Source organism: Chinchilla lanigera, unplaced genomic scaffold, assembly GCF_000276665.1.
Source record: "Chinchilla lanigera isolate Chin_1 unplaced genomic scaffold, ChiLan1.0 scaffold00013, whole genome shotgun sequence".
Lineage (NCBI taxonomy): Eukaryota > Metazoa > Chordata > Mammalia > Rodentia > Chinchillidae > Chinchilla > Chinchilla lanigera.
Genome location: NW_004955414.1, coordinates 5,453,550 through 5,471,754, shown reverse-complemented (window position 1 = coordinate 5,471,754; position 18,205 = coordinate 5,453,550).

Sequence of the window (18,205 nt, the reverse complement as noted above, 5' to 3'; positions counted from 1 at the left end):
TGCAACCAAGGAATCATAAATATTTAGATCATTACCCCATTGAAAGTGAGGAAGAGAGAAAATGAAAATTAATGATGCTGCACTTGCTAGAGCTCATCTTATATGGGCTAGCTCAGTGCAGCACTTTATCCACTGCAGGCACTGTGTCTACCAGGCACACCTGCTTCTTAACTTGAGCGTCACTCAAGAATAGAACTCAAGCCAAGTAAAATGTAATTTTCTCAGTATGGGACTTCAGCTAAAAACAAGTGAGCACAGCAGTTCCTAATTACTAGACTGGCGACTTTTTACCAAGGTGGGGAGATCAATTTGAAACAACAACAACAAAACAGGATGCATTCTGTGGCAAGCATTTCTCTAAAGGCAATCTGGCCAAGGGAAGGTCTGTAAAATCTAAATACGCTGAAAATAGAAAGTTAAAAAAATAAAGCTTCCAGGTTCTTAGGAATGGAGCAAGAACTCATCATGTACATGGCTTTATATTTCTCTGACTCGGGGATGGGATGAGTGGTAATTGCTGGCTTTTACCATGGTCCAAGTATATAAATGAGAATAGGACTCTGTTACTAGACATATTTCTCAAACGTAAACTACTCCGAACCGTAGTTTTACCTTGATGTTGTAGAATAATAGTTTGGAGAAGGAGAAGCAGTAAGGTTGGCAAAATCACATTGGTATTATAAAGAGTTAAAGTGTGGAAGACTGAGAATCCTTATTTTATTGTTGTTATAGCAGTTTCACAATTACACCTACAGTAAGATCACCCTCGTACAATCCCCATGTTTTCCTGACTATAAAAGAAGGGCCTGGAATGTTGTCTTGGGATTTTTACAGCATCCTGACTGTCATAATAGGAGGAAAGTGAATGCCTGATTGCAGTTTTTTAAATTATTAATCACTGATCACAAGAAGATACTCTTCTAATGATATTCTAAACTTGAGAACTTGATCTCAACTTTGTTCTCTGCCATCTCTCTGCCCAGGACAGTGGATGCTTGCTGTTGTGTCTTGGACTGGCTTGCTCTTCTCTACCTGTGGGTTTTTTTTTCTTTTCTTTTCTTCTTTTGTCTAGAAATAACTGCCCTCTTCCTTGGTCTTCTATCTCTTTGAAGTGCGTTCTGACTCATGCAGTGACAGTCATGCTGCTTGGCATCCTCGTATATCTCTAACACATCTACCTTTATTTCTAAGGTTTACCAGTTAATGGGCAATTCTAGCCCCTAAAAGGAGCAACTCTGCATTTAATCATATTTGTAACAGACTTGATTCATAGCAGAGCTCAACCTATGTGTGCAGAAAATTTAGTAAATATTGAAGCAATGACATCAAGAAGCATTAGATTTGAGATACTTTTCTATATTACAAACTTAATGGAAATCTAAAACCATCTATTTTGACATGAGTCTCTTCTTCTTCTCTTTCCTATTGGAAAGAGAATTATTTTACATCTTGGTTATATTGACTTAGTAAATATTTCTTGAATATTCACTAGGTTAAATTTTTATGTCATGATTAAAGATTAATAAAACATTGTTGCTACCCTCAACTTGTTCATGAGAGAACAAGACACGGCGTTAGCCTTACCATGGAATAGGTGTGCACATAAGTATACTCTGTAATGAGCTATGGCATAATTACAGTACATTAACCTGGGCTAAAATGAGGCCATGGGGTAAATTCTATGCCCACAGAGCACAGATGAGGAAGGTAGAAATTAATTTTGATGCCAATTATTATTGTAGATTGGGGCTTACAGTTTTTCAGTTCAGGCAGACACTGTCTTAACTTCACAATTCTGAGTCATACTCTGTTATGGACTTGGACATATCCCTGGCTGTCTTCTCTGAGGAATGAAAAATGGAAATCTTTGATCCTGTATATGGTCTTCTCATGGAGCCTTGGTCTGAAATGCTTATTCTAGGTGAAGCCAATTTGCAGGAATCCTAACCTGGGCAGAATAAGAGAGACCTGTGTCTGATGATGGCCCAGCCAGGATGTGATTTGCAAAGTCCATCTTGTAATACAAGTAGGAACTGTGAGTGTATTAATCAAGATATCTCCTAAATACCCAGATAATCCCTAAATACCTAGGATTGAGACATAGGTGCAGAATATGAGGGTTGTTGTCTGAGCTTGGTCAGCCCCAGAAGATTTTTGCCGTACACTCAGTGTAAAAATTCAGATGAAGCAATGGGAGAAGCATCAGCCTGGGAGTCTGCAGACCTGGGCGAGTTTCTAATTACACTGCCATGTCCCTTGTGACATGTCACTTAACCTCACTTCAACTGAATTTCCCTATCTAAAAAATAGATATCACAGTAGCTTTCATTATTTACCCAAACCCTACTTACCATACACTCAGTGGATGGTTGACATTAATAGTATCATAGTAATAGGGGTTAAGATCAGACTGTGATTAGATGGATGCAGGCCCCAATTTTTTGATTTCTTTGTTTTTCAGTTTCCTAATAGAAATTAGTAGTACAATTATCTTAGCTATCTTGTGTGTGTGTATGTGTATATATATATATATATATATATATATATATATATATTCCTTCTTTCTTTTCCCCTTTACCCCCCTCCCAGTTGTTCTTTCCTTTTGAGCAGTTTCCTTCCCTTTCACAATATCTATTGTACTTTTGGATCTTACTTACTCTTTCAATTTCTTAACCAAGTTAGATGATAATGATAACTGTCTCAGTACAATGCTTACCAATTAGTAACTTCAGTAAAGACAAGCTGTCACCATCATCATCACCACCACTGCCACCAACATCACAGTCATCATTTTTGTCATCAACACCTTCAGCCTCAGTGCCTTTACCTTTCACTACTGCCATCATCCCAGTGATATAGGTTCGTTTCTGTTGAGCTTACCATCTACTTGCAATGACATTCAAGCAGGTACTTATCTACCTAGAATTGCCAGTTTTGTAGCAAATTATCTTTTGTTTGCTTCCAAGCCTAATATAATTCATAACAAACAATGCCATATTTTTGGCCGATGTCTTATAAAGCAAATAAAAGTCTTTCACAGAAGTTATGGTAACTGGTTGAGTCTAAAAGTCTAAGGGTTTGGATGACTTGGTATATGAAGGAAGTTCTCTCAGGCAGAGATCTAGGACATGCATTGGCATCACACTGACATTCACTATGTGCTGACCCTTGTCTTTGTGCCAGGTGCTGAGTACTAAATGGGTATCTTCTGGTGCTTTTAATCTGAATGTTTTGAGGGAAATGAGGGAAGGAAATAAGCAGAAAAATAGTGCTGAGTTTTGGAAACTGTGAAGAAGTCATTGATCTTGATCTGAAAATATACCCTGAGTTTCATGGTTTCCTCTCTCAGAAATTCCTTCTCTAAGTGGAAATTCCTCACCTGCTCCTCAAGGTCTCACCTAAATGGTACACTGCACCTTATGGGTGTCCAGTCACCCTCAGTGAGTGCTGCCTTTGGTCTTGTCCCTCCTGCACGTGCCATGATGTCTTAATAGAAACTACCACCTCTACTGCAATTGTCCACTGAATTGTCTAACTCTCACAAGTTGTTAGGGCCCAAGAGGGAAGACTGCCCTATTCATGTGTGTATCCTCAATATCTGCCCAATGCAGTATTTTGCATGTAGTAAAAGCAAAACATATGCTAGTTTTTGAAGTAAACAAATTTTCCTCTGAGACACTTTTACTAACAATACCAGTGCCCTTTTCCTTCTCAGCACCAAGGTCCCATTATCTCCATGGACCTCTGACAAGTTCCATTTGCAAAGAGCAAACTATTCTTTAAGCTGTAGAAGTCCTTCCTTTTTATACAAAAAACTTGTAAGAGCCATTAAAGTTTATGATATAGTAACTAGTTTGTTAAAATATTTTTAAATAATAAGTGGGTATAAAATTAATAGATTTGTCCTGTGAACAAAGTCTGATGCATTATGAACACCACTATCAAAAAAATTATAGTATTCTAGATGAAGCTAAATTCATCTTTAGTACCAATTAGATTTCATGTCGAGTCAGGAAAATCCACCACAAGCCTCCTGGGGGAAGATAGCTCTTGGTTTGGGGACTGGAGAACAGTTCACTTTTCTTTCAATAAACCAGCTGTTTTTTTCTCCCTTCTCTTTTCTTCAAGTTTCTCTCTCAGATCTTTCTGTCTCTTTTTATCTAGCTCTGTGTTTGTAATGTCAGGGAGCTGTGAAGAAGAACAAAGACACAGGGTCAGAGGCATTCAGTTCCAGGATATCCTTCTTACTGTGGCCTAGCTTCCTCAATATTGTCAAAGGAAATAGAACAGAATTAGCTCCAAATGAGGAGCAGCACTGCAAGCAAGGGTTGACTCCACCCCTTGAGAAATGTACATGTCTATGAGGACAGAGAAGGGTACGGAGTACACACACCCCAGAAGGTCTGCTCCTTTGAGCTATCACTCTCAAAAGTCATCTGAACATTTCAGCAAGCACAGCAACAACTGCTGCACAGTGCCACACATTTAGAAGTTAGCATCAGAAGCAAGACAGTGAGCGGGTTGTGATTTTTTAATTACTGCAATGACAGGCTTTACATCCTTTCTCTCATTAATCTTGATGGCAACCTAGTGAGATCAACACTATCATAATAATTCCTTCATACAGATGAATGAAATTTAGCTTTTCTTTTATACGGACTATTCTTGAGTTCCCTAGACTCCAGAAATTCCCAGAATTGTAAAATTCTCAATGAATTTTGAGGATAGTAGTTTTATTTAGAGTGGGAGTTAAAACAACACTGAGATTTCATCTTACCCCTGAAAGAATGACCATCATAAGGAAATCAAATAATAAGAAACACTGACAAGGATGCTGGGGAAAGGAACTTTTCTATGTTGCTTGTGGCAATTTAAACTAGTGGAACCATTATGGAAATCAGTATGGAGGGTCCTCAAAAACTAGAATGCTCATTTGATCCAGCTATTCCCCATCTAGGTATCAAGGTTAAAGTCATCATGTTATAGTGATAGGTGCATATTCATGTTTATAGCAGCACAATTCACAAATCTTGGAAACAGCCTATATGTCCATCAACAGATGACTAGATAAAATAAATGTGATATTTACACACAACAAATAGTACTCTGCCATAAAGAAAGATAAATGAGTCATTTATAGGGAAATGAATGAGACCATAATGTTCAGTGAAATAAATGAGACACATAGGTTAAATAACACACGATTTCTCTTATATGAGAAACCCACATTATAAATAGAGACCCAAATAAAAGATAAAGAACAGGAAGCAGGGAGATAGAGCTTTGTCAAATGGGAAGGGTATCAATAGTCAGAGGGAGGGGGGATGGAGGGAATGAAAATAGAGAAATGAAAATTTCTTATGTACACAAACCAACTCCACACAAGGAATGCAAAGGTTACATACCACAAACATGATATAGTAAAATAAATAAAATGCATAAATAATCAGTTATTGTGTTTTATAATTACTGTAATTTTTGTAAAAGGGGTATTTATTGCCAAAAGAACAAAATCTAAGAATAAAATATAATTGAATGCATTGAAATGTAAAAGGTAATTGAATCCATTTATCTATGTAGAAAACTTGCATGTTCTACTGTCTGACAAGTCTATCTCTACGTTCTTATCAGAACTAGAAAACCAAATGGCCATCTACTGGAAAAGGGACAAATACGTGTACACTGTCCTTACATAATAAAATCATACCATATACTAGTCAGGATGAGTGAAAAGTGGCTTCATGAAAATATATGTATCTTAACAAAAGTTTGGCAAAAATTCTGAAAAGATTACATTGAAAAGAGTATACTGTTGAGGTTTAAAACATTATGTCTCTTAGGAATATATCTAAATGTCTGTGTACATTTGTATAACACTTTAAAAGATGAGAACAACACAACATTTGGAATAAAGATACCTAAGGTATGGGAGGCAGGTGAATGAGGTAAAGAGAAAAAAAAGTATATATATATATATATATATATATATATATATATATATATATATATAAAAATTATGGTCAATGCATAGTCAGTGTTGGGTAGAATATGTAGATACATATACTGCATTCTGTTTGTCAAAGAGAGTTATGCATGGGCCAATTATGGGAGTGTATCCTGAACCAAGAATTCTTCATTTCTGTTCCTTGAAATCTAAATGTAAACAAGGTACAGCAAAACAACAAATCTCTCAATGCTTTGGGGTTTTTTTCTGTATTTTCCAATGACTAGTTTTAAATTATATTATGGAACAACACTTAGCAGTGTTTAAAATGATTCTGGAATAGTCATCCAGACCAGTCAACTCATACGTCTCCAACAGATGAAGAATATATATTCAGTTCTAGAACTGAGGATGATAGTAAACCTTCTTCTAGAGTGTCTGGATGACAGAGAAAGAACAGATCAAGTAAATAAATGTACAACATACAGAGCGGCAACGAATGGGTTGAGAATAAATAGTGTGTATAGGAGCCAGCCAGAGACACTGGGCAGGAAATTGATGCAGGAAAATTGAGAAGGATATCAGCATCTGTGAAAAGTGCTGTCTCTGCAATTGCTTATTAACTCATATCTCCTTCCTGTCTGAAATAAGAGGAAATTTACTCTGATGTATATGAGAGATTTAATGAACTTCTCTTTTAGCTCTATGAAATGGAAAATTTTCATTTGTTCCGCTGAGTAGCAGGATTTTGTGGGGAGATTTATGGATGTTATAACTCAGTTTAGAAAAATGCTACAAAAATTAACCTGCCTATTCAATGATTAATCACAGCACATCACTATCCTTTTTAAGGCCTCCTGGTTACAAACCATAGATTTGAAGATAAAGTCTAAGCTTCTACGAGGATGTCCTCTAGCCTGACCTTGCCTCTGTCCCCACCCTCATCAACCACAACATCGTCCCAGGCACCTGTGCCAGACTTCCTCATGTGGCTTCCATTTCTTGATTGTGTAATGTACTCTGCAGCTTGCATATGTGGCTCTATCTGACAGGTGGTGTCCTCCTTTGTAAGGTAGGTCATCCCTATCAATACTCCATTACTCAGGTCTGGCATCCCATCTCTGGAAAACCACCCATGGTTAACCAGGTTGATAGGTTCTCCCTATACATATAATGCTTACAGTAATTACAGGTTTTCATTTGATTCTCTGTTCCTTATTGACAGTGCTTTGAAGATCTTTATGTTATTTAGATCTTTAAGTCTCAAGTCTGGTGGTATGAGGCAAGGTACATATGATCTTTATATCTCTACTGTCTCAGCATGTGTTGTGCTCAGTAAGTATTTGGTAGGTAGACTGAATACCAAAGACCATACTACAACCACAAGCGATGTTCAGCAAGAGGTCCACTTCAAGTTGGACATCAGCAGATCCGGTGTTTAATTCAGCTGCAAGTGGGGTGAGGGAGAAGTGAGTTGTCCATCAAGGAAGCAGAAGACAGAACTCAAGCATCAAATATTTGATAGAGGGTTGTATTGTGCCACATGCTTTCTAGCTTTTCTGATTCATAATCTCCAGCAACTTTGAACAGTGGTTTCTACTGCTCAGCTCCGAGCTTCCCTGGCACACAGAGGAAGACACGATGTTAGACCTTCAAACACATGGTAGCTCTGTCTCTAAAGTCCCTGATACAGTGTGCCAAAATTCTGTTGCAAATGGACCCTTTCAGATGCAAGCAGGTTTGTGATTAGAAAAGTGATTTTTTTTTAATATATGCAGCAGTTTTAATCATGCTCTTTGAATTTGTTTTGGGGAACAGTTGCAACAGTGCCTTTTAAATGCCAGTGAATCATCGCTAACTAGAACCTAAAATTATATGATGAAGCCATCTGTATTGCAGTGGGAAAATACCATGTGGCATAATTAATTCATTGGATATTATGATTACATAGAATTATAGAGATACAATATTTGAAGGGCTCTCATGAGGCCTCATTGAAAAATCCAACACTTCTATGGACCTATCCTTAAATATACCTGAAACATAACTACTCCACCTTTAGAAATTTAGTCACAATGTAAATATTTTCCACAAATGAGCTGTGAATATTGGACAAGTACTTTAATCTCTCCTGGCTTCGGTGTTCTTATTTTTAAAAGTAAGAGCAAGAATGCATCACCTATTTTCAACCTTTGCCATTGTGACAGTGAGGTCCATACAGAGCGAGGGTTAGGGAGAAATGCAGCATTGCTTAGAAAACATGGTTTTATTTTCCCATATTATAGTTTAAACTTTAAAGTGAAGGAATCTTGTCATCTGTTTAATGATTTTGCCTCTGATTTTACAAGAAAGAAAAACGACATTAAAGAAAAAGTCATGATCCTTAAAAGTGACAGTGCCTAAGTTATATTTTTGTTTTAAAAAAATTATCAGCTTTATTGAAACGTAGGATTTCTAAGCCAGAAGATATCAAGATGATGTCTCAGGCTATCACCCTTTGTGAGATTCTAGATTAATCATTGACTTGTTGGACATATGACCGCAGGTCTAATGGAAGCTCTCTCTTGGGGCATTCAACCTGGGCTCACCAGAAAATAGATCCTGAAATAAAAGCTTATGTGTGACTACTTCACAGGAGTCCCAGCACTTGTGATGCAAAGGGAAAGAAGGAGGAAAGGAGTAGGAACAAGTCAAAAATGTGCTATTTGCTGGTTGGTTGACCCAAAATATTCATTTGAGTAGAGTACAGTGTGTATCAGAACTATCAGGGAGGCAAAGGAGGCATTTATCCACTGGCTTCTACTCCACATTGGTGCACTATTTTCCCCTGAGGTGATAATTTTCATATTTCTGATTAGGGCACAAGTAGTCATCAGATGACTCCCACAAGTGACCTACTTCATCGCTTCAAAAAAGTACCTGTGAGGAGAGATAAGAGATGAGGAGACTGAGACTGCTAATTCTGTTTATAACTGTATGAATTGTGTGAGCCAGTTGGAACCTGTGCTAAACTGGTTGAAGCAGTATTTCTAATAGTGCCTATAGTTTGCTATATTTCTGCCCCTAGCATCACTCTGATCCACTTGTGTTCTCATTAAAGTCCAGTCTATTTTAAATGTGCCTCCTAGGTGCTGTGGAGCCATAATCTCTGCGAAAACAATGTGGCATGGCTTGGGAAAATAAAATAAGCTTTAATTTCCATGCAAGTGACAGTTTACATGGATATAACTGGTATTTATCATTCCTTTCTCTGTCACCATTCTGGGTATTATATATCTTCGGGTAACATTTTATTTGGTCATCGTAACCTGTTGGGTGGGATGATCTAGATCTGTATTTCCAAGTGATCTGAGCCTTGAATTGCTTTATCTTTGTCAGACCCTGTAAGCAACTATTGCTCATTAGTCCTTGAGCAAAGAAACTGAATAGGCTTCTTGGTAAACTGCCTCGAGTTCAGATGTACTCAGTCCTATCCCCTTCCATTTTGTGGTGGCAGTTCCAGCGTATGATGATAATCATACTGTTAGTTATTTGTAATGTGAATAACTTTGCCTCACTGTTAGTTATTTGTAATGTGAATAACTTTGCCTGCTGATTCATGGGTATCAGAAGACCAAAGTGGCTAATGGATAGCTTCAAGTTTAGCGAAGACCATGTTGTATTTCTAATAAAAGTTTTCATCTACTAGGAACTACACCTCTAATGTAATAGATCTATGATTTCAGTGACGGAGAACCAAATTTTGCAAGTGAGTAACTTGGAACGATGGCAATTAGTCAGTACTATTTTTAGCCCTCGGTCCCTGGAAGTACGCACAATACCCGTTAGACCATATACCCACACCACAGGTTTACTGCACGCGCTGTATCCCAGAATATAATCTATATCGCTGAAATGACACATCAACTGAGAATTAACCAGAGTTCCCCACTGTTACATTAGGTTTTCCTCGTGAGTTAAATTCACAATGAAATTAAATCTATGATCCTAAACTAACTGTTTCACCTTCTTTGCTGACTATTGCAATGAGTGAAAACTCTCAGTAGTGATTCAGAATTGCTGTTGGAAAGTGAAGAAAATACATTCCTATCAACAGTGGAAAAAAGGCTCCTTTTCCCCATAGCCACCTCAGCATTTGTGTTTATTTGATTTCTTAATAATGGTTATTATTTCACGAGAAAGGTGAACTCTCAGTGTAGTTTTAAATTGCATTTCTCTAATGCCAGCAACGGTGAACATTTTCCCAGGTGTTTCATGGCCATTTGTTCTTCCTCTTCTAAAGAGTGTCTGTTTCAGTTGCCCATGTCTTGGTTGAGTCTTTTATTTGGGGTGTTAATTTTTTGAGTTCTTTACGTGTTTTCTTTTAAAGAAAAAAAAAACTAAAACAAAATTTCAAAATGAGATAATAGGAGGGTAATAATTGTTAATACATTTCAAATTGTTATCTTTAAATTAGTTACTCAAGATATTGGAATTACTGACAAGATATCAGAATTTAATTGTCCAAACAATATTAGCATAAGCCTTTCTTTTCAATGAACTGAGAGAATTAGTAGCATAAATATCATATATATATGATATCAAGATAAGAGAAGGAGAAAAGAGGGAAGGAGATAGATATACATATATGATATCTTGATATCATATATGTATATCTATCTCCTTCCCTCTTTTCTTATCAAGATATCATATATATATATATGTGTATGTATCCTTTCTTCTTTTCTCTTTTCCCCATCCCAGTTTCTCTTTCCTTGTGAAGTTTCTTCCCAATTCACAATGTCTATTGTACATTTTGGGTCTTATTTACTCTTTCAGTTTCTGACACTAGGGAGATGTATGATGTTCATATGTGTCAGTCTGGTTTATTTCACTTATGAGTATGGTCTCAAGTTGCATCCATATACCTACAAAGTAGTACTGAGCAGTACTCCATTGTATAAAATGATCACATTTTTAATCCATTCCTCAGTTGATAGAGTTTGTGTTGTTTCCAAGATTTAGCTATTACAAATTGTGCTGTTATAAACATGGGTGCACAAATATTGCTGTGGTATGATGTTTTTAATTCTTCTGGGAAGATACCCAGAAGGGAAATAGCTGGGGCAAATGTGTCCTCCAATCCTGGTGTTTTGAGGAATCTCCATACTGATTTCCACCAGTCTACACTTCTACCAACACCGAGGAAGTGTTCTTTTTTTGCCCATAACCCCTCTGGGATTCGTTATTGACTGATTTCTTGATAACAGCCATTCTTTCTGGAGTGAGATGGAATCTCAGTGTTGTTTTAATTTTCATCTCTTGAATTGCCAGTGAGATTGAACATTTTCTCATATATTTATTTCCTATTTATGTTTCTTCATCTGTGAAGTGTATATTAATCTCAGATGCCCATTTTGGATTGAGTTTTTAAATTTGAGAGGTCTGATTTCTTAGAGTTTGTTATATGTTCTCCATAGTAATCCTTTGTCTAAGGAACAGCTGGCAAACATTTTTCTTCCCACATTGTGGATTGTCTCTTTACTCTGTTGGTGGTTTATCTTGCTGTGCAAAAGTTTTTAATAAGATGAGATCCCAGTTGTGGATTCTTTGTGATAGTTTCTGTGCAATCAAGGTTTTAGTTTCAAAAGTTTTTGCCTACACCAATATCTTCAAGAGTTTTACTTGTTCTGTCTTCCAGTAGACTTAGGATGGAAGGGGAAGGGAAGGAAAGGACGGAGGAAAGAGAGGAGAAAGACTAAATAAAGCAGAGAATATTTTTGGTGCTGAGATTTAAAAAGAAGCATGGTTATATTATAATAATGGTTGTCCACTTGTAAAAATAATAATTTTAGATAGTCATTCTATAGAGCAAAACTAATTTTAATGGAATGGAGTATTGAATGCCCCCAAACAAAGCAAAACAAAACAATCTCCAAACTAAAACTAAGTAAACAAAGAACAACAACCAAAGAAAAGAAAAAAGAAACCACACAAACTTAAGGAATATAAAGGAATGTTTGTCTGGTCATAGGTGGTGGGGGGAAATTGAAGAATTTAAGACTTAAATAATGAAAGATTTCCTAAAGGAAAAAATGAAAATAGGGTTCACCAGTTAATAATACAGGCTACAGTTTAAAAATCCTGAACAGAAATAAAAGATGAGACTAATAAAATATTTGCTCAAAAATGTCAGATAAAAGCTTGTTATAAATGCATAAAATCAACTGGGAACACAGCCCAGAATCTGCCACTCTTCCACAAAGGCAAACATATGAACAAACATGAACATATGAAATGTTAAACAAACAAACAAAATCTAAGGTGAGTATAAATAGTAACCAATGCAAAGCTCATGAAAATTAAATGTTAAGTTTCCATGTGAACCTGGCTGGAAGTCAGCTTTTTAAGTGGTAGATTATTGAGATTGTCCAGGAGGCACTAAAAGAACAAACTTATAGCATCTTCCTGGTAGACAATTTGGCAACACTTACTTAGCAAAAGCTTTAAAACATGTTGAATCTTCTGACCAGATATGCCTTTTGTGAATAATATATAAAAATACATGAACAAAATTCTATGCCACTGCTTTAGTTTCAAGATCCTTTTATCTCTTCTTAATGAAATGCTTTCTGCCTGGCCTGTGAGATTCCTAATTTGTTGTTTACTGCAGTTTTACTGATGTTTCCACAATATAAATCCTATCGTGTCAGCCCCCATCTTTAAGGTGTTAGTGAACAGTTCCCTTGTCTACCAACTGCCATGTGATGTATTGCATGAAAACTTAATGGATTAGGACACAACTCATTTTATTAAATCTTGCTGGTTAGGGATTTGGGTAGAGTTAGCCTGGGTGTCTCCATTATGTCATGTGGAATCAATGACATCATCAGAAGTCATGCATAGGCATTTCTTGGGAAGATGGGTAGATCTGGCAGATCCATGGCAGCTTTGTTCTCAAGTCTGACATCTTGGCTGAGAGACTGGAAGCTTGGCTGCAGCTGTCAGTGTAGCACATACTGCCTCTTCTAAAGCATAGTCATAACACCTCAAAAACAGGATGACAAAAACCCAAAAGTGGGCTCTTTTTTGATGGAGAGGGCTGGGTGAATCAAGGATAGGAAGAAATTTGAAGGACACAGGACAGGTGTGTGGTGGTGAGCACATGTTGTAACTGAAGTAACTCAATAAGCAATGTTTTACTGTCTTTTCCTCAATGAGAAACTGAATTTTTGGAAAGAGACATTGAAGAGGATTCACTGCTCTTTACTGCTTGCTTGTCAAGCCCAGAGATGAGCCAAGGGGCTTGTGGGAGGGAAAGAGGACTGACTAATATTTGATTACTTAAATTAATGGATAAAGAGTGGAGAAAGAATATCTCTCAGTCATCTCCCACCCACATAAAAATTAAATCTAATATTAAAATCTAGACCTATATCTATATTCCAGAAGAACACACAACAGAAAATCTCGATGGCCATGGGCTACACATGGCCATGGGCTAGACATTTCAAGACAGAAAAAGAAATAATGGAAAGAAAGCATGAGCTATAAAAGAAAACGTAAAAGAATGTAACCCAAACCGAAAACTATTTCAAAGATAATGCTAAGAAAATGAAAAAGAAAGTCAAGGACAGAAGAAACATTCCATCTGACCCGTATTCTGAAAACATAAAAAGAAATTTTACATCTGCATTAAGAAGGAAAACTAATTTTTTAAAAATGAAGACCATATTTGATTATTTAACCATCGAAGATATGCAATTATAAAATAAGCCTGTGAAGAGATGTCCAACATCATTATCATCACAGGGCTACAAATTAAGCTCACAATGGCTAAAATTAAAAAGACTAACATAACAAATGCTAGAAAGGAAGCAGGGACATTGAGACTCTTACAAAGTGGATAGGAACGTGAAAGAGGGCAACCACTTTGAAAATTGCGTGTTGATTTTTTATAAAGTTAAAGCCATTCTCAGAATATAATATAGTGATCTCAGGTGTAAGGGTTTACACAAGATAAATGAAAACTATGTTCACAAGAACCCTCTATACACTTAGTGATTATATTCATTTCCTATGGCCATATGGCAAATTATCATAACTTTGTGGCTGCAAACCACAGAGATTGAATGATCTAGGGAGCAATTCTTCCTTGTTCCTTTCCGGACTTCTGGTGACTATCAGAAATACTTGGCTTTCCTTGACTTCCAGCTGTGTCTGTAATTTCTTCCTCCCATCTTACATGACTATGTTCCCCTGTCTGTGTTTCTGCATCTCTCTTGCTTTCATAAAGATGGCTGTCATATTGTTACTGAAGTCCTGGACCAGGGCCCCAACAGACCAGATTCAGACACTTGCTGGGAGAAGCTTATTTTGGGGTGACTCCTAAGAAAACTGTCTTCAAAATATTGACAATAGTTCTAGGATTATCTAGGAGAAGAATAAAAGTGGGGAAAGAAGTGTGTACACTTATGCAGTCTCAGTTCAACCATGGTCTGGTGGATCATTCAGCCTCATCATGTGACATGTTGCTGGTGTCAGGAGAGATAATTGCCCAAAAGGCTTGCTGTTCCTGGGACCTGGCTGAGCTGGCGAGGAGAATGATTCATGGAGGGAATGGGCCAGAGGAACAAAATGAAGTTAGGACAATGACTGTGTCTTTTTTCAGGTTTAAGGCAGTGGGTGGAGACCTCTAGATGTTGCTCTGATGGTTGGGAACAAGACATTAAAAGACTGGGGTTGACAATCTATTGAGTATCATGTCCCTGATAATGTTGAAAATATCTTATTACTCTTATCTTGAGATCTTTAGCCTTGAAGGGGAAAGAAATGGATCAGGTAAATTTAGGACTAATCAACCTCCTATTGTCAGTTTTATTTTATTTTATTTTATTTTTTATTTTTATTTTTTTTTTGGTTTTTCTCCGGTACTGGGAACCGAACTCACGACCTCGCGCTTGCCAGGCAGGCGCTTTTGTCGCTGAGCTAAATCCCCAGCCCCTCTATTGTCAGTTTTAGATGAACATTCTTTGAATGATTAACATGGCTAGGTACAGTGTTGAGGAGGAATAAGAACCAAAGTTTAAAGTAGAAAAAGACAGCTACAATACAACAGCAGAGATGCCAAGGTTTTATCCAGTCTCCAGTTACTATTGGACACCATGTACTACAAGTGAACAGTTAGGACTTTCAGCAAAAGCAGTCTTTTAAGTCCCTGTTGTAATATGCCCAAATAAAGTCACATTCCAGGTCCTAAGTGGGGACATAATGTGAGCCAGTCCACTCCAGGTCTCCCACATTCACATCCATCCCACGTCAAGACCCATTCATCTTATATCGACATCCCCAAAAGTACTGAACCATTTCAGCATTAATTCCACATTTCATTGAAATGTCACTTCAGAATTTTCCAACTTTAATCATCTAAATTTCTCAAATCAGGAATGTGTGAAACTTGGGTATGGTCCATCCCAGGACAAAATTACATGTGGCCACAGACCTGTGAAACTAGAGGACAGTGTCTGCTTCTAAAGTTCCTGTGAAATAGGTTTAAGATAGACATTAGCATCTTAAAAGGAGAAAATAGAAGCAATAATAGGGTCATCTGTTCCAAGCAAGTTCAAAACTTAAGAAAGAAAATTCCGTTATGCTTCATCCTCTGCCCATCGCTTTCCATGGTGTCATGGTTGGCCCCTGGGCCCTCCAGATGGCCCTGACTTCTGTGGCCGCGTGTCTGTCCTTACAGTGACTTTGCATGTGGTGACCGTGGGAAGGTGCGTACTCCCTCATATGCCTGTCAGGTGCGATTTCATCTCCTCACATCGCTTACATAATCCTCATGATTTTTTTTAGCTTCATTATTTTTGGTTCTCCCTTTCTGACTTTAGTTTGAAATTAATAAAGTCCTTTGTCTTCTAAAAATTTCAGCCTTCAGTTAAAATTTTTGTTTTCAAGGTTGTTGCCTTTTCAGTGAGCTGTAAGAATCAATTTTGGAATTTAATACTAACTTTTTAATGAGAAATAAATATATCTTTAAATTAATTAGTATTTTATTAGTATGTTTGTCATACATATTGATCACATTCCTCATAAGAAATTTGTGCATGATATATCTTGATTTCTTTTTTCCCATTTCCCTCCCTTCTCATCAACCTTTTTTCCCTCCCCATTTTGCAAAAGTTCTGTTTCCATTTTCTCTTTCAATTCTCTCTTTCTTAAAAATGACTGTATTTAAAGCACTGTATGTTCTCTCTCAAAGAGCAGTAACTAAACTCTTTTTCACTTTCTGCATGGACAGTGGCAAAGCATATTGTAGAAAACCATGAGAGAATCTAAAGTATGGAAACCTTGCTTAATAATGTTAAAGAATTCATTATCTTTTCTCCTTTTCTCTTTTCCTTACTTCTATCTTTCTATTTCTATGTATAAACATCCATGTTTAGAATACAAATGCACCTATATGCACTCATAATCACAGGTAGATACATTAATATCACATGGAATGCTGTATTTTACCTATTGCTTTCCTGTCATTTTTATATTAGAAGATAATATTCTATTTCATGTGTTGTTATGATTTTCTTCTGGACATCCCCCATAAAGTCTCATGCAGTCATAAGGGGTGGACTTTTTGGAGGCAGTCAAATTTGGACTATGTGATTGATTCATAGTGCAGTGCTGGGATTAAGGGTGCTAGGAATAAGGATGAATGATGTCTGGATGAGTCCACTGATTGGATTGGCACTGCCCTGACCCTAGCAGTCTTAATAAGAAAAAAGGGGCAGAAAGAGGCCTGTTACTGCCCCCCTTTTTTTGCTCTTGTTGCTTTTGCTCTCTTCCACTGCCATGAACTGTTGCCCTTCCGCCACATGCCATACTGCCTTGGAGCCACCTGATATGTAGTGAAACCACTACAAACTGTGAACTAAATAAACCTTTCCTCCTTTGTGTTGATTTGAGGTTTCACAAGGGGAGCAATATAATACAGGACACATATTTTATAAGATTATTTTATAATAGTCACTCAAAGAATCATATACAAAGAGTACAGGAAATCTGTCCACACACTAAAGACAGAAGAATCTAGCTGAGGGCCTGAATCCCATAGTAATGTCCTTTATGGGTCCAGCTGAAGGCCTATAGCCCATAACAATGCCTCCCATGAGTCCAGCTGGAGGCCTAGAGCCCATGACAATGTCTCATACAGGCCTGTTTCATGGATCTGTTCTGGGAAGGCACAAAGGTCAGTGGTGGAAGCTAGAAAGTTTGAAGTGGGATGAAGGATCTGTGCCAGCAGGCTGAGGGATCTACACTGGATCCAAGAAGCAATGCTCAAAGTAAGAACCAGAGCTCCCCTGAAAAGTACCACAGCCATCCTCAGCAACAGTGAGGTCCCGGGCTCCTCTGATGATGAGGAGAGCCTCGTTTCCATTAGGAAAACCAGTACAACAAGCTTCTCCAGGAGACTGAGTAGTGCACCATCTTCCCCTCTAGAAACAGGCAATGCTTAAAGTAAGAACCAACTCTCCCAAAAGTGAACAGTAGCCATTTTCAGCAACAACGAGGTCTCGAGCTTCTCCTCCAATGAGAACAGCCAAGTTTATCAGGAAAGCCAGCATGACAAACTCCTCCAGGAAAGCCAGCAGCGCCCTAACAGCTTTGCAACAGCTTCCAAAGTGCTCCCGACAACTTCTACCAGCTCCCAATAGCCTCTTTTCTTCTTCTTCTCCAGTTCTGCTTCTTATGTTGCTGGCACTGGTTCAATTTAGCTGGGTGTTACAAATCAACCACTAGTTGTCAATCCACTACATCCTTTAACTTTGGGTGTTGGGTATTTTGTCCCAGCAATGAGAAAAGTAACTAAAACAGTTAAACATCAAGCATTTTAATAGCTATCATTTATTAATTTGTTTGATAAATGTTTACTGAACTTTCTCTAGGTTTCACGACTGTAACAGACACTGGAGAAGAAACATATAATCTCTTCCCCCAAGAATCACAGAGTGATTGGCAAACATGTTGATCATAGTACATGTGTGTGTGTGTATGTATGTGCATACACATAGTCATAAATGTAAGTGTAATTCATACACAGATATACACTTGTTCATATACATACACTTGAAAATTAACTTATTCATTGCAGGGATAGTCTAGTATGAAATCTGAGAGGTAGGCTGCTAAGCTAGAGACCCAAACAATAATTAATTTTGTAGCTCCAAGTCCAAACTCATTCTAGAAGTAGAATTCCTTCCTATTGGAAACCTCAATTTTTTTTTT